This window comes from Ranitomeya variabilis, chromosome 2, assembly GCF_051348905.1.
Source record: "Ranitomeya variabilis isolate aRanVar5 chromosome 2, aRanVar5.hap1, whole genome shotgun sequence".
Classification (NCBI taxonomy): Eukaryota; Metazoa; Chordata; class Amphibia; order Anura; family Dendrobatidae; genus Ranitomeya; species Ranitomeya variabilis.
Window position 1 is genome coordinate 361,530,960 of NC_135233.1, and position 18,044 is coordinate 361,549,003.

An 18,044-nucleotide genomic window follows, 5' to 3' on the forward strand; every position below is an offset into this window, starting at 1 on the left:
ATTGCACGACTCGTTAAAGGGTTGATTCGACTAGTAGGATCGCTACTTCCAACAGGTGGCGCTATAGAGTTCAAGTCCTCTTTTTCTCAGAAGAGGCAATTTGCAGGTATAGATAGGAATGGTAAAGTGCAGTGAAGGGCACAGTAGAAAAAGGGAATAGATAAGTATAGCATAGGAACAATTAAAGTGTTTAGGAACAGCCCCAAATTGGGAAGGGTCAAGGGAGTTATATGGGGAGATGTAACACCCCAGGAGTTCGGTTGTCACAGTGGTATTGCCTTCCTCACGGGGATGGTGATGCTATGCCTGGAAGTGAGAAGGATCCCTTTGACAGGTAACACGTACTTACAACACTGTTCTGACTCCAGGCCAGAAGGGGGAGCTCTAGACCCGGTTTGAGGGTAGCTTCCCTATTTATATTCTGGCTGGAGGAGGAGTCTGAGAGAGTCAGCAGGGGGAGTCTGTGAGGAAAGCTGGAGCTGAGCAGACGTGCGGTTCTGCAGCTCCTGGCAGAAGTCTGTAGGAGACAGTGAGGGGAGAAGGAGCCCAGGAGGAGAGAGAAACTGGAGTGGAGCTGCAAGTGGGCTTCCTTCAGGATTAAGCGCAAGAAACAGGAGGCCAGAACTCTGATGTTGTGGGGGAACTGTATATCCCACGGCAGAAATCGTCGGGCAAGAGATTCCAAGTCTCCTGGCCACAATTACACCTGAAGGCACAGCAGCAGAATAGAGCCCGGAATCACCTCGAGAAGGGACGCCTGTAAAAAGGCTCGAGTTGCCTGCCATGCGGGTAGTGTCCACCTAAGAGGACAGATTGAGAGAGGACCTTGTACGAAGCCTAGGGAAGCAAGGGACTTAGAACACAGCGCAGAAAGGAAGGCTTCCAACCCCACCTGGCTAGGGGGATTCCGAATTGCTTCCAGGCTGCCCGGATTCCAAAAAATCACCTGTAACCTGTACATGAATGTCATCAGTAAAAGGTAAAGAGACTGCAACCTTGTGTCCTGACAATTTTTTCCTGCACCCTCAGTCCTGCACCCCACTGCCAATCATCCCTCTTACCAACTACACAGCCCCAGAGGACCCCTTTAAGCAGCGTCGGCCACCTCTGGCCGAATATCACAGGTGGGGTCACGAACATACTACATTAGAATTTATTTCCCATTTCCTTTAATCCCCTTCTTTACTGGATGCTCAGGGCCACAGACCAGGTCACGGCCACCGTGACCACTCCTTTAAGAACAGAACGGGCCCGGTACCGAGTACCCTATGGTACTAGCGGGCGCTCCAGAGACACTTTTAGGTTTTTAGTCAGATAGAGATAGAGATTAGATTGCAAGAGAAAGAAAGCCAGCAGCATTCAAGGCCATAGGTCTGAAAAGGAAAGTTTGAACTTTTGGTCAGCAAGCAGATAGTCACCACTATTATTAGCGGACATTCCCGTGATGTTCGGGGCCTACGGCCTGAATTAGGTACAGAGGAGATTGCCTTATTCACTATCCAGAAGGGAAAGCCAGACGGGGAACTGTGTGAAAAAGGTGGGGTGAAATCCAAGAAAGCTGCGGAGCCGGACAGAGTATCTCAGGGGCCAGGGGTGCCAGACTAGAAAGGGATAGCCCAGCATGAAAAAAAGGTGACTGTAACATCGTATTGTGCTGTGACTAAGATGGAATTTGGACTGTTCAGTAAAGTTCAGTTGTTTAGAAAGGAACTAGTGTCTCCTTTTCAATGGTCGGGTGATCCAGTATCCGGAGGTGTGGAGTCAGCGACGGCTTCCAGCCAAACTGTGAGTGTAATCCAATTCACACAATGCGCAAGGGAGATGGGACATTATTTACTTGTGGGGTGCCAGGGTGTGGGAACACAAAGGCTCATGGGCAGAGATTGGCTATGGCGGTCATGTGAAAAATCTATATAGGACCGGTGGGTAGCATTGGATCAATGGAGGAATTTAAGCTGTGAGTAATAGTTATTTTTTATTTTCCAACATTTCATGCTCTTGGGACACTTTCTTGGAATCCCAGATTACCTCCTTCTACTAACAGTTCCTGCTGCATCAGTGATAACATGCTTGGTCTAAGCACATTATGGGAACTATGACGTCTTCTTGCTTGAAGTAATATTGCGCCATTGCTCATTGTATCATATTGTGGTTGTGTAACGAGGAGCGGGACTGTAGCCATGGGCGAGGTGCTTGTCTTTTACACCTCGGCACGTTACATGAAGGTGGGGGACCTTGTCGGGTGTCATGGAATCGCTACGCCCTTGCTGGCCTCATATAACTGATATTGGTTTGCCGGCCAGATGCTTCCCAGTTCAAGGGAAGAGAACACCAGTCCATTAAGAACATAATTTTACTGAACAAAAGTCTTATGACAAGTATATACATGAGATAGCAGACACATTTCTTCTCATATGTTCCATCATCACTGAACATCTCTAGGCACATTATCTTCACCTCCTTCACTTTTCTGGTTCCAGTCACCAATAGTCCCACTGGCTTCTGTACAACCCAGCCTAGCACCACATTACAGTCTGTGAAAGTCATCTTTTCCTCCCGTGATTCCACTTCACTTTACCTCTTAAAGAGAGAGTGCCAATAAGACCAAAACTAACTTTGTAGCTTGCTGGTGCTTCAGGAACTCCTGCCTGGAACACTCTCTTTGTTCAAAGTTCTGATCCGTCCGGTACCAGGCCCTGTTTCACTCAGTCTTCTAGTTCTCCAGTCAGTCCACTGCCCTTCTCAGCATGAGCACTCTGGAACTAGGTCAACACCTTTCACCTGACTCTCAGTATTAAGGATCTTGCTACCCTCTGCTTCGGTCTCCTCTCTCGACTAAGAGACACACTTTCAATGCGGCTCTACAGGACACTACGACCTCCGGTATGTTTTCGTCACTAGTTGAGCCCTATCTTAGGGTACCGTCTCACAGTGGCACTTTTGTCGCTACGACGGTACGATCCGTGACGTTCCAGCGATATCCATACGATATCGCTGTGTCTGACACGCAGCAGCGATCAGGGACCCTGCTGAGAATCGTACGTCGTAGCAGATCGTTTGGAACTTTCTTTCGTCGCTGGATCTCCCGCTGTCATCGTTGGATCGGTGTGTGTGACACCGATCCAACGATGCGTTCGCTTGTAACCAGGGTAAACATCGGGTTACTAAGCGCAGGGCCGCGCTTAGTAACCCGATGTTTACCCTGGTTACCGTCGTAAATGTAAAAAAACCCAAACAGTACATACTCACATTCCGGTGTCCGTCAGGTCCCTTGCCGTCTGCTTCCCGCACTGACTGACTCCCGGCCGTAAAGTGAAAGCAGAGCACAGTGGTGACGTCACCGCTGTGATCTGCTTTCACTTTACGGCCGGGAGTCAGTCAGTGCGGGAAGCAGACGGCAAGGGACCTGACGGACACCGGAATGTGAGTATGTACTGTTTGTTTTTTTTTACATTTATGACGGTAACCAGGGTAAACATCGGGTTACTAAGCGCGGCCCTGCGCTTAGTAGCCCGATGTTTACCCTGGTTACCCGGGGACCTCGCCATCGTTGGTCGCTGGAGAGCTGTCTGTGTGACAGCTCTCCAGGGACCACACAACGACTTACCAACGATCACGGCCAGGTCGTATCGCTGGTCGTGATCGTTGGTAAATCGTTTTGTGAGACGGTACCCTAACTCTCTCACAGGAAATAGTAATTTTCCCTTACATTTGCCCCACCCACTGTGGGCTAGTTCCAACTATTAACTCTAACTATCCCTATTGTCAAACTACATACCTTATCAATACTGTTAATACCTGTAATGCACATCACAATTCACATTAACGCATGACATTATACCTTACATCACTTAACATATTGTATCAATAACCTTATTTCCTCAAGAGGCAGAATGTCCTTCTCCTTACACTTGTACAGACATTTTTTTCAGACCCATTTTCACTTTTTCAAAAAAAAATATGCCCATTGACACAGTGGATATGTAGAGACGTGGATGTATTTGGGTCAGTACAGGAATAGCAGGGTGGCGGGAAGGTGTAGTGATAGCAGAACGTATGTTGATGAATGTGCCTGAGCTGTACAATAAGGCTCTAGGGGAAGTGATTGAGTGGGTACATGTAGGTCATCTTCTGTCTGTATATTTAACATCAATTTGATTCCCACATTTTATACTTAGACCGAGAACATTTGAGCCCAGGAGTCCCCGAGTTGCCTCTGACAGATTGTGATGAGTGACACAATGTGTTAGCAGCGGGATTTTAATACATTTTCCAGCATAGAAGTCAGCAGCGCTTTTCTTTGTAGTATTGTTTTTCTGTATGTGTCCTAAAACATGGCTTGTCACAGCAGAGCTCACATGAACAATGGTCATGTGGCAGCCCCAAGATGTGTGTTTTGTCAGCCGCTGGCTGGAGTCCAGTCCAGTCCTTGATGAGAACTGGGAGTTTATCCAGCAGGTGCTGAACACTTACAAATGATTCAGAGCAGCCGGGTGGGGAGTGCGGTGCACGGAGAACCAAACGAGACGAGAATCCATGATATAAACACAGAAAGACTGAAGGTAATGGACCAACGAAGATGAGGAAGATGGTGGAGAGGGGGGAGAGGACCTTAAGCAAGTCGGGTCAACTCGTGGAGCAAGTTTCCGTGTGTCCTGCCATTCAGAAGCTTGTCAATGCCAATCAGTGCTTACTTAACTGGTGTATCGTTATGTGGCACAGCAAGTCCTGTCAGTCAGAGACTGCCAATCTATGGCTCCCATGGTGTTGTAGAGTTAAAAGGCCAAGTATAAGTGACTGAATAGCTGGGAGCAAATATTCTCAACATTAAAGTGAACCTGTCAGCAGTTTTGGCCCATAGAAGATACGGCCATCACTTTTCAGGGTTGATTTACAGCATTCTATAATGCTGTATATAAGCCCCCAACCCGACCTGGAAGAGCTGAAAAATAACTCACCTGCGGGGCGGTCCGGTCTGATGGGTGTCGCTGGTCTTGGTCCGGCAGCTCCCATTTTTTTATGATCGCTGCCCTCCTTGTGGATGATGTGACCCAGCATCATCCACACAGGCTCACCGACATCATGCTCCTGCGCAGGCGTACTTCTGTGCCCCGTTGAGTGCAGAGCAGAGTCCTGCAGTGCACAGGTGTCGGAAAAGGTCAAAGAGCCCCGGCTCACGTGCACTGCAGTACTTTGCTCTGTCCTCAACAGGGCAGAGAAGTACGCCTGCGCAGGAGCGCGATGTCGGGGAGCCTGTGCTGGATCGTGTCATCCACACGCAGCAAGCAGGAGGGCGGCGATCATAAGAAGATGGGAGGCACCGGACCAAGACCAGCGACACCCATCAGACTGGACCGCCCCGCAGGTGAGTATAATAAAAGTTATTTTTAAGTTCTTCCAGGTCAGGTTGGGGGCAGATACATAGCATTATAGAATGCTGTGTTTAAGCCCTGAAAGGTGATGGCCGTATCTTATATCGGACAAAACTGCTGACAGGTTCCTTTTAAAGGGGTTGTCCGTGCCTCTTTTTCTCGGTAAAAATTGTCCTAAAAATCTATACTCATGTACTGATTTTTAACAGCACTTCCATAATGCTGACCCTCCCCCCCACTGGTATCTCTGCTTCCTCTAACTTCGGGGACAGACATGTGACTGTTGCGTCTAGTGATAGCCTACAACGATCACAAGCCTGTATGACTATAACAGGATAATAATAATAATAATCTTTATATAGCGCCAACATATTCCGCAGCGCTTTACAGTTTAACAGTTTCAAACACAACAGTCATAGGTAACAACGTTAACAATACAATAATAAAGCAAAATAAGACGACCCTGCTCGTGAGAGCTTACAATCTACAATGAGGTGGGGGAGATACAATGTACAGGTGTGTATTTACAATGATGTATATACAATGATGGTCCAGCCATCTTCAGGGGGTGGGGGATAGATGGAGATAGTGAATGGGCTACAAACACACAAACATAAAATGACTTTGATTAGTTAACGTGGTAGGCCGCTCTGAACAAATGTGTTTTGAGCGAGCGCCTAAAGCTATGCAAGTTGTGGATGGTCCTAATATCTTGGGGTAGCGCATTCCAGAGGATTGGCGCAGCATGGGAGAAGTCCTGGAGTCGGGAGTGGGAGGTACGGATTAGTGCAGAGGTTAGTAGAAAGTCATTTGCAGAGCGCAGTGGTCGGCTAGGCCGATAGACAGAAATGAAGGAGGAGATGTAAGGGGGTGCCTCACTGTGGAGAGCTTTGTGGGTGAGAACAAGTGCTTTGAATTGTATCCTGTAATGAATGGGCAGCCAGTGTAATGACTGGTGAAGAGCGGATGCATCTGAGTAACGATTAGCCAGATGGACGACCCTGGCTGCTGCATTAAGGATAGACTGGAGAGGGGAAAGTTGAGTAAGGGGGAGGCCAATTAATAGAGCATTGCAGTAGTCCAGGTGGGAGTGGATTAGGGCGACAGTGAGGGTTTTTGTTGTCTCCATGGTGAGAAAAGGGCGGATTCTAGAGATGTTCTTTAGGTGTAAGCGGCACAAGTGGGCAAGAGATTGTATGTGGGAGGTGAAGGAGAGATCGGAGTCAAACATAACACCCAGACAGCGTGCCTGCTGCCGGGGTGTTATTATGGTGCCACCCACGGAGAGGGAAATGTCAGATTTAGGGAGGTTAGTAGAAGGCGGGAGCAGAAGAAGTTCAGTTTTGGAAAGGTTGAGTTTCAGATAGAGAGCGGACATGATGTTGGAGACTGCAGACAGACAGTCAGTGGCGTTCTGTAGTACAGCGGGGGTAAGGTCAGGGAATGACGTGTATAGTTGCGTGTCATCAGCATAAAGATGGTACTGAAAGCCAAATCTGCTGATGGTCTGTCCAATTGGGGCTGTGTAGAGGGAAAAGAGAAGGAGGCCAAGGACTGAGCCCTGAGGCACCCCGACAGTGAGAGGAAGAGGAGACGAAGTGGAGCCAGAGAACAGAACACTGAAGGAGCGGTCAGAAAGATAGGAGGAGAACCAGGAGAGAGCAGTGTCCTTAATGCCTAGAGACTGGAGCCTAGAGAGTAGGAGAGGGTAGTCAACAGTGTCAAAAGCTGCAGAAAGGTCGAGGAGAATGAGCAGAGAGTGGTCACCATTACATTTTGCTGTCAGAAGGTCATTGGTCACCTTGATGAGTGAAGTTTCTGTCGAATGTAGGGGGCGGAAACCGGACTGTGAAGAGTCTAGGAGGGAATGAGTGGAGAGGTAACGGGTAAGGCGGTAGTAAATCAGGCGCTCCAAGAGTTTTGAGATGAAGGGGAGATTGGAGACCGGTCTGTAGTTGTTTGTGCAGGATGGGTCGAGGGTGGGCTTTTTTAGTAATGGAGTAATGATAGAGTGTTTGAAGGAGGAGGGGAAAATGCCAGAGGAGAGGGAGAGATTAAAAGTTGTAGTTAGGTGAGTTGTAACGATTGGAGAGAGAGACTAGAGGAGGTGTGAGGGAATGGGGTCAGTGGTGCATGTAGTCAGACGAGAAGAGGAGAGGAGTTTGGAGACTTCTTCTTCTGTGATGGGATCGAATGTGGAGAGTGAGCCAGGGGAGATGCAGGGAGGGATGGGAGTCATTGCACTTGGTGTCTGGGAGTGGATTTCCTGACGGATATTGTCTATTTTCTCTATAAAGTGGGAAGCCAGGTCATCAGCACAAATGTCTGTGATAGGGTCTTGTGCTTTTGGCCTGAGGAGGGAGTGAAAGGTGTTAAAACGTTTCTTGGGGTTGTTGGATAGTGAGGAGATCACGGTGGTGTAGTAGGACTGTTTGGCGAGGTGAAGGGCAGAGTTATAGGTCCTTAACATAAATTTGAAGTGTATGAAGTCTTCTGGTGTGCGTGTTTTCCTCCATAAGCGTTCAGCACTCCTAGAGCATCGCTGGAGAAATCGGGTTTGCGATGTGAGCCAGGGCTGTTTCACTCTGTGTTTGGAGGTTCTGAGGGTGATGGGGAGCTACTTGGTCAAGGGTGCTTCTAAGAGTGTCGTTGTAGTGATGTACAGCCAGATCAGGACAGGAAAAAGAAGAGATTGGGGACAACGATGAGTGTAGGGAGTCTGAAAGTGTATGAGGGTTAATGGCATGTAGATTTGTGAATGTGTGGTAGGTAGGAGAGTCCTGGGGTGGGTGAGGAATTGTGAGTGTGAAGGATAGAATGTTGTGGTCAGAGAGGGGAAGCGGTGAGTTATCTAGGTAGAAGATTGAACAAAGCCGGACAAAGACCAGGTCCAGGGTGCTACCATCTTTGTGTGTTTCAGGGGTTGAGAGCTGTGAGAGGCCTAGAGAAGTGGTTAGTGATAGAAGCTGGGATGCAGATGTGGAAGTGGGGCTGTTAATGGGGATGATGAAGTCTCCCAGGATAAGGGTTGGGAGTTCTGAGGACATGAAGTGCGGCAGCCAGGCAGAAAAATGGTCCAGGAAGTGGGTGGGTGAGCCTGGGGGCCGGTATATGGCCGCTACTCTGAGGGAGAGGGGACGAAAGAGCCTGATGGTGTGGACCTCAAAAGAAGGGAATGAGAGTGATGGAACTGGGGGTATAACCTGGAGCGTGCATTGTGGGGACAAGAGTATGCCAACTCCACCACCAAGTCTGTTTGTGGGTCTTGGGGAATGGGAGAATTGTAAGCCACCATGGGAAATGGCAGCAGGGGAGACAGTGTCAGAGTCCTGGATCCAGGTTTCAGTGAGGGCCAACAGATTCAGAGAGTTGTTCAGAAAGTAGTTGTGCAGGAAAGGAAGCTTGTTACATACAGACCGTGGATTCCAAAGGGCACAATTGAAAGAGAGAGATGAGGGAGTGCAAGTAATATTAATAAGGTTAGTATGGTTTTGATATGAGGTAGGGTAGCGGTTGAGGTTGGGGGATGGGGACCGGGGTTCGGGGAGATGTCCCCCGAAATCAGTAGGAGTAGGAAGATAAAAAGCAAGTAGTTTTTGGAAGTGTATGAAGTTTTTTTGTGCAGTGTGTTTGGGCAAGATGGGCTGAGGTTTTTCAGGAAGGTGAGAAGTGCATGGGAGCTGTACATGGGAGAGGGAAGGAGAGAGGAGCTGATGTATACCAGTCGTGGTGGAGGGGGGATTGGGCGGTGAATGTGGATTGCAAGGGAGCATAAGAGGATATGAATAAAGCACATGGATAGAAGGGAGAACAGAGAGTGGGTTACCTGACTCCTGCCCTGACTAACTGCCATGGAATAACTGCTGTATCACAATGCTTATCTTCGTGACGCTTTCCTTCTGAGACGCTTGTGTGCACCCCCACATGCGTGCACCCCTAAAGGCCCCGTCTCACTTAAGGCCCCGTCACACACAGTGACGCTGCAGCGATACAGACAACGATGCTGATCGCTGCAGCGTCGCTGTTGTGTCGCTGTGTGGTCGCTGGGGAGCTGTCACACAGACAGCACTCTCCAGCGACCAACGATCAGGGGAACGACTTCGGCATCGTTGAAACTGTCTTCAACGATGCCGAAGTCCCCCTGCAGCACCCGGGTAACCAGGGTAAACATCGGGTTACTAAGCGCAGGGCCGCGCTTAGTAACCCAATGTTTACCCTGGTTACCAAAAAAAACAAACACTACATACTCACCATCTGTTGCCCGTCAGGTCCCTTTGCCGTCCGCTTCCTGCTCTGACTGAGCCGCCGTACAGTGAGAGCAGAGCGCAGCGGTGACGTCACTGCTGTGCTCTCACTTTACGGCGGCAGTCAGAGCAGGAAGCAGACGCCAAGGGACCTGACGGGCAACAGATGGTGAGTATGTAGTGTTTGTTTTTTTTTACATTTACGCTGGTAACCAGGGTAAACATCGGGTTACTAAGCGCGGCCCTGCGCTTAGTAACCCGATGTTTACCCTGGTTACCAGTGAAGACATCGTTGGATCGGTGTCACACACACCGATTCAGCGATGTCAGCGGGACCTCAACGACCAAAAAAAGGTCCAGGCCATTCCGACACGACCAGCGATCTCACAGCAGGGGCCCGATCGCTGGTACGTGTCACACGTAGCGAGATCGCTACTGAGGTCGCTGTTGCGTCACAAAACTAGTGACTCAGCAGCGATCTCGCTATGTGAGACGGGGCCTTTAGCGACGCTAAAGCGATCCCGACAACGATACGACCTGTCAGGGATCGTTGCTGCGTCGCTATGTGGTCGCTGGTGAGATGTCAAACAGTGAGATCTTCCAACGATCGCTGCTGCGATCTCACTGACATCTCACCAGCGACCTGTAGCGACCTGTACAACGATGTCACATGGGAGCTATTATGACGATTCAGTGTCTGAGTCGTCAACGAGGTCGTTGGTAAGGTGTCAAACACAGCGATGTGTGCTACCCAGCGGGACCTCAACGATCAAAAAAAGGTCCAGGCCATTCCGACACGACCAGCGATCTTACAGCAGGGGCCTGGTCGCTGCTACGTGTCACACATAGCGAGATCGCTACTGAGGTCGCTGTTGCGTCACAAAACTTGTGACTCAGGAGCGATCTCGCTAGCGATCTCGCTTAGTGAGACGGGGGCTTAAGGGGTCAGAAGAGATGGATTTTGGGTCCAGGGTGGGGATAATTTGGCAGCTGGGGCCAGCACACCAGGGGGTGATTAAATGATCAAACACAATAATATCTAGAGTGACCACAGTCATGGATATACATCAAACAGTGAGTAAAACGTACAATGCAACAAATGAATTATACCAATCATTAAGCAGGCACATTAAAATATGTTGCTAGATGCTAGAGTGGCAGATGACAGACAGCAGACATCAAGCAGAGGGAGTTTATACCATTAGAGTCTATTGCAGCAGATGAGACAGCTATCAGAGGTAGGAAGTTGTACCATTTGAATGTATTGCAGGAGACAGCAAGCAGAGGGAGTTTATACAGGATGAATAGAGTTGGTCTCTGTACATTATGTTCTGATTGTACGGATATGTGACCTCCTTCAGCTATGGGGTATCATGCCCATTACTAAAGGTACCGTTACACTAAACGACTTACCAACGATCACGACCAGCGATGCGATCGTTGGTAAGTCGTTGTGTGGTCGCTGGGGAGCTGTCACACAGACAGCTCTCTCCAGCGACCAACGATCAGGAGAACGACTTCGGCATCGTTGAAACTGTCTTCAACGATGCCGAAGTACCCCTGCAGCACCCCGTAACCAGGGTAAACATCGGGTTACTAAGTGCAGGGCCGTGCTTAGTAACCCGATATTTACCCTGGCTACAAGTAAACACATCGCTGGATCGGCGTCACACACACCGATCCAGCGATGACAGCGGGTGATCAGCGACTAAATAAAGTTCTGGACTTCTAGCTCCGACCAGCGATATCACAGCGGGATCCAGATCGCTGTTGTGTGTCAAACACAACGAGATCGCTATCCAGGACGCTGCAACGTCACGGATTGTTGTTGTTCTCGCTGCAAAGTCGCTTAGTGTGAAGGTACCTTAAGAGAAGAGGAAAGAAGGAGACCATTGGCTTTCTTGGGCAGCACTATGAAGAAGCATTGAAGGATCAGTTGATGGCTACAGTGTTTTTACACCCATCACCAATCAAAGAAGAAACAAACAGATCAATGGTGGAACCAAACAGTACTGCAGAGAAATAGTGGGGTGTCAATAGGTGGCCACAGTGGTTTTACTGAAGGGGGCTGGGGCACACGTTTTTGTGTTTGGTGTGGACCGGAACTGAATTCTGGTTGCCCCGCAACCCCTCTTCTAAATGGATGTCTGGGTGGATTGTGTGGTGTGGTGGCGTATGTTCCTTTCTCACTTTTGCTTCGGGAGTCATCGTTATTAGAGATGAGCGAATATCTTCAGCTTCCTCCTTATTCGGCAAGCTATAACGCTTACCGAAGAAGCTGCATCGGGAACCCGGCTAACTGGAGCGGTCACAATAATCAGCTGTTCCAAGCCGCAGCTGCATGTGTCGCGGCTGGAGAGCCCAACAAGTAGACCCATCAGCCGGGTGAACAGCTTTATGGACAGCTTTATGGACAGCTTTCAGCTAGCTAGTTTTTGACCAATCACCCATCGAAACAGACTTCGGAGAAATGGAAATGTGCCCCAAAGTTGGCATTTCTGGGGCAGTGTTTAAAAATGCACCATAGATGGGTATTAAAATGTGGGGACATATGGGTTTATTTTTGCACAACATGACCGGTAATCTATTACCGAATTACCGTAACCGTGATCATGTGATGACTTCACTCATGACTGTAGATTAAGCGAATTAAGAGAATCAATATGGTATTTTAGACACTTTGAAGAACATTGTATAAGCCTGAGATCATTCATCATGATTGGAGCTGTCAGCAGAATTGGCGGGTGATTCATCTTAATTGATTGTTGATATAGTAGCCTATACATGGTGACATTTCCCTGATCAATTGTAATATGTTTTTATTACAGAATGTCATGTGACTCAACATACAGCGCTAGGGTATTGGTTATTGTGTGGGTGACTTTGTAATAAAGGGGTTTTATTACATACCTTCAACGATACATTACTGCCCAAATAAATAAATTTGTGACTGTCATTCCCTAAAGGGGCTGTCTGGTTGAGTAAATAAAGCAAGGTTCACAATTCAGGACCCATGTCTAGTAGCCGGAGCATAATGTGACTACAAAGAGCTTTGGAGGACCAGGCATGTCCATGCATTACTTGAACAGCCCATTGATTTTTACACAGAAATTGTGCAATACTTTATTCTACCTGTGGTGGCACTGCAGAAAAATTTAAAACTTGCTGCAAGGTTTTCCCAGGTGATCGCATGTGATCAGTTTATCATTAGGAGACCTTGTAAATAAAGCTATTTTGATAAAACAGTTTACATCTTATTATAGGGTTGTAGGTGGAGTCATGAAGTCTCTTCCTTTTCTGTCCCTTCAGATCTAGAATTACTATAGCTTAGATATATATATAATAGTTGTATGGATGATTGGTCTTTTTTTACGATATGGAAAAACTGATTTTGGTTGTATCTTAATGGGGTTTTTCTAAGCTTGAAAGGTATCCTTTACCGACTCCGAGAATCTGGCTCAGCAGGGCAACGTCTGATCAGAGCGAAGGCTGAGCATGTACACTTCAAGTCCATTATTTGTCTATGGGACTGCCAGAGATAGCCGACTATTGAGCCTCTTTGTTGGGATCTTTGGGGTATCCCAATGGTCGGCCACTGGTCTATCAGTAATTTATCCTCAACACCAGGGATGGGGAACCTTTTTCTGCCAAGGACTATTTGGACATTTACAGTAATTCATTCTTCGGGGGCCGTACAAATTGTGCATTAACTCCGCCCACAAGGTACGCCCTGTTGCTGGCACTGGTGTCAGGATGTCACGTAATCTCTCATTACACGTGCCTCAGTGTTCAGGAGTGAAAGCTGCGTGTACGAACTCACAGAGCAAAAAGAAATTAAAAGGCTGGTGGCCATTAAAACACAGCTGCCGGTCTAAGCACTGTGGTCCCCAGGAATTTGCCGGGGGCCGGAGAAAATGATGGGCCGTAAATGGCCCGCAGGCCTGAGGTCCCCCACCCCTGGACTACACCTCGGGTAAGGTATAACTTTCAATCTGGGGAAAATTCCTTTAATCAACATTTTACCTTGATTCATTGCCATCTTCATGTTGCCATATGATCAATCTCCAGGGTGCCTTGCAATGTTATTTTGCAACTCAGTGTATGGTACAATAGGAGACGGACAGAAAACAATTTACTGTATGTTGCTCTTATGTACTTTTGTTTGCCCACTTTAATAAAATTGGTCGTGAGCAGCTACAAGACTGCATCCCCGCTGTGAAGCGTGATTCATGATGTTGCTGCAGACACTGGATCCTTTGACCCCCAGTAAAGGCAATCGTGCTGCATAACAAATATCCCAAAATCCAAACCTAGCAAATCACACAGAAGTCTGCTTGCTTTTATCGCCTTGTCAACTTTGTCAATTTCGCACAAATCCTAAAAAAAAAAAGTAAAATAGCAAGAGCTCCTCAATGTTTAAATTAAAAGAGTTTGCCTCCTTAAACAGGGTTTTGGTATCTTACTAGAACAAGCCATCTACTTCTGGATGGTAGGGGGCATCTTGTCAGTTGGCAATTTTTGCATAAAATCTGCCACTTCTGATTTCACTCTAATACTGTATATTATTCATAAACCCTGCTACAAGCAATTCTGTTATGTGCAGCATGTTCACACGCTGTGAAAAATTTTTGCTGTGAGTTTGGGCAGAAGTTTTCAAGAAATCTTCAGACAGAATGCATATATTAGGGCTAGCGGAACGCACCGAGTAAATATAGAGGTTTTATTATAATTGATGCGTTCGCAGCCCGGGGTCCACCGTGCAGGAGAACCTGCTGCTAGCAAACGGCGGAACTATATGGCGGTATGAGCTAACCCTGTTACTTCACAGAGTAGCCGAAACTCAAAGCACTGCGCCCTGTTTGACTTCACAGTGGCACAGGCTAACTACCCAACTGAGAGCAGTCAGTGGTCATGTGCAGCGCCCCAGAGTCCTGGTCGTTGCAGTAATGTCGCTCTGCCGCTAAGGGGAGTGATGTTGCGTCTGATTGCACTAAAGGAGTTCACCTGATCAGGTAACACTCACACTACACTTCACACTCCGGCCACCAGGGGGAGTGGTTCTATTTAGTAGGCCACTCCTCACGCTCTGGTAAAACTGGGGGTTGGACAACAAGACAGAGAGAAGTAACTGGGAAGTGCGAGAGAGAGGACCTGTCAGGGATGGGATCCTGGCAGACTCCTAAGAGAACAACGCAACAAGTGAGCAAAGGGAATACAGTAAGGAGACAATAGGACCAGAAGGAGTCGTGCTGTAAGACCGAGGCAACATCCTTCTGAGGCGCAAACAGTCGGTGGCCGGAACGCCGAGAAAGTAAGAGACTTTAAGCATTACTTCAAACCACGGCAGGACAGCCAATTATAGGTTGGCTGTCTCACTGAAACACCTAAGCAGACAACGGAGGCAGCTGTGGGAGAGGGGCGACTCTACAGTCCCGGAAGAACTCCAGGCCTACCCTGTCATACGGGTGCGTCCTAGCCATATCATCTGGGGGACGGAGAGAACGAACATCAGAGACAGACAGAATAAGTTGTGGGGACTATCCCGGGGAGCTCAGCAGGGAAGGACTACAACACACAGGCGCTAGAAGGTAGACACTGATTCCCACCTGAAAAGGGAGCTCCGGATGTGCCGTTGGACCGACCGGTCTCAGCCAGCCCTGTTAACAGTACTCTGGATTGGGTCCCCCCCAAACCTTCAGTAAACAAAAGGTAAAGAGACTGCAACCTGGTGTCTTCGTTATTTGCTGCGACCTGCACCGCACCACTACAATACCACCACCATTCACTCCCTTTCATTGAGCGCCCCTCAGCAGGGTCACGGACCGGGTCTGGCCACCGTGACAACCCCAGAGCAGAGACTCAGAGGCCCGGTACCGGGTACCCCTCGGCCCTGCGGCAGTGGGGGCGCTGCAATTTTGGCGTCACGAACAGGATCTACTTAAGCCTGAAGAATCAGGTCATGTGTGCCTTGGAACTGTGATTTATTATACTTGGACTGTGACTTATTGCAAAGACTGTGTATTGCCACTTGCCGCCAAAACCAGCCGCCATTACAGCGCTGAGGAGAGCGCAGGAGAAAAAGAGGGGCGTGGAAGTGGGCGGAACCAGTCAAAAAGAAGCGCGGAACGAGAAAGCGCAGTAAAGTGCCAGCCCCGGAAGAGGAACTCCGACCCCCAGCAGGTTAGTGGGAGGAAGGGACAGCCATGTCCGAGTCGGGAGGAGCGGAGGAGGCAGCCGTGGACGCAGGGGCAGCTCCGGCCCCCGCAGCGGACGAAGCCGCGGCCCTAATACCACCACTGGTGGCCGCAGAACCCGCTGCCCCCCTCAGCCAGTCGGACGCTGCCGCTACCACAAAGGCCATAATGCCCTTCTCTATGCCGTACCTGCCCGGAGCGGCCTGGCTCCCACGATACTCTGGGGAGTCGCATACATTCACTGACTTTAAAGAAGGGATCAGCAGCCTGCTCGAGTTCTATCCCCTGACAGAGCCTCAGAAGGTTCATATGATAATCGGCCAACTCTTTGGGGCGGCTCTGAGAGAAGTGAAGTCCTGGCCCGCCGCGGATAAGGGAACGGCACAGCAGGTTTTTGCAAAGCTTAAAGCCACCTTCAATACCCGTACTGCTACAGAAATTAAACTGACTTTCTATGGATGCAAACAGAGACCGCAGGATAGCTTACGGGACTATGCCCTTAATCTCCAGGAGGCGCTGCGGGCCATTAAGCAGAGTGACCCCGGCAGCGTGCAAGATGAGGATAAACTCCTGAAAGAGCAGTCACCAAAGGAGCCAATTACACTTCCTGGCCATGCAGAATCCAGACTTGACTTTTGCGCAATTCAAGGATAAAGCTATCCAGGCGCTGCAGGAGCGACAACCCAGCCGCACAATACCACCCAGGCGTCCCGCTCTCACATACCACCAGGAGGTGGCGTCGGATGCCCCAGTTGCCGCCGAGGCCGATGCCCAGAGCCTAGAGGACGACTCCCCTGCAGGACTCCACCTCCAGATGCAGGAGCTGACCAAGAGCGTTGCTGCCCTGGCCCGGACGGTGCAGTCCCTACAGGAGGCCCCCAAGGAGAAGATCCAGCTGGCCTCCAGACCAGAAGATGTTCCCTGGATGCGACAGAGGAGGACTCCACCGACCAGAGGCCGGGACAGCGATCGTTTCCATCAGGACGGACGACCCATCTGCCGACGCTGTCACCAGGTGGGCCACCTTGCAAGGTACTGTCCTTTAAACGAGCAACCCCTGGGGCAAAGGGCCAACCCCCAGGAGTAGGACGATCAGGCCCGCAACATTGGAGAGCCAAATACGTTGGAGGGCGACCAGTCCTTCCTGTAGTGGTTGACGGTATCCCCATGAACGCTTTGCTGGACACTGGTTCTCAGGTGACGACTATGCCTTACGTGCTTTATAAACGGTATTGGGAGGACACCGATATTACTCGTGGCCCCGATGACGATTTCACCATAATAGCCAGTAATGGTCAGCCATTGCCACAAGTGGGGTATAAAGAGGCCACCATCAAAGTGGGGCTGGTGGAATTGAAAGCCCAGGGGATTGTAATTGTTGATATTGACCGTCGAGAATGTAATCCCATGATGACTATCGGTACTAATGTTATAGAAAATTGTCTTGCAGAAGTTATTGTTCTGTTGCAACAGGTAGCAGAAACCGCTGGCCACAGTGAACAACGCGCCCTGCAAAAAGAAATCAGAGCTCTGATGCAAAGACAGCAGGTAGAGCTGACTGGTGGTGAGATTGGTCGTGTCACTGTGAGTGATTCAAACCCCATCGCGATATCCCCCAGGAGTGAGATGTTAATATGGTGTCGGGCAGCCATAGGCCTCAGGGGAAAGGACTACCAGGCCCTGGTAGAACCCGTCTATTCAGACAATAGACCTACGCTCCTAACAGCCAGGGGGGTGGTCGACGTCCGCCAGGGGAGGGTGCCAGTACGTGTCCTTAATTGCGGGGAGGAAGAGGTCCATCTCACCAAGTATGCCACGCTCGCCAAACTGTTCACCGTCAATAATAGTGTGATACAGACACCTGGACCCTTGGCCCCATCTAATCTGGCGGGGGACAACGGTTCTGCAGGGCCCTCGAAAGATTGGTGTCGGGAATTGCATGTGGGCACTGACTCCACCCCATCCCATCCGAAACAGGGGGCCTACAGGGTGGTTCACGAGTACGAGCGGGTATTTAGCAAACACCCCTTAGATTTTGGACAGGTGAAAGGGATCCAACACCATATCCCCACGGGAGATCACCGGCCCATAAAAGAGAGATACCGCCCTGTACCCCCAGCTCATTACCAGTGCGCTAAGGACATGTTGCGAGAAATGAAGGGGGCTGGGGTGGTGAGAGACAGTTGTAGCCCCTGGGCAGCTCCGTTAGTCCTTGTTAAAAAGAAAGATGGCAC

The 18,044-nt window shown here is 49.3% G+C and overlaps 1 protein-coding gene across 1 annotated transcript in view; it reads left to right on the plus strand.

The window, feature by feature from the left end:
- Positions 1 to 456: 456 nt before the first annotated feature.
- The window catches only part of TMEM91 (transmembrane protein 91), a 147,086-nt gene continuing 129,498 nt past the window's right edge, over positions 457 to 18,044 (plus strand). The window contains exon 1 of the mRNA XM_077285698.1: positions 457 to 979. The gene's annotated coding sequence lies outside the window, so the exon portion shown is untranslated. The remainder of the gene's footprint in view (positions 980 to 18,044) is intronic.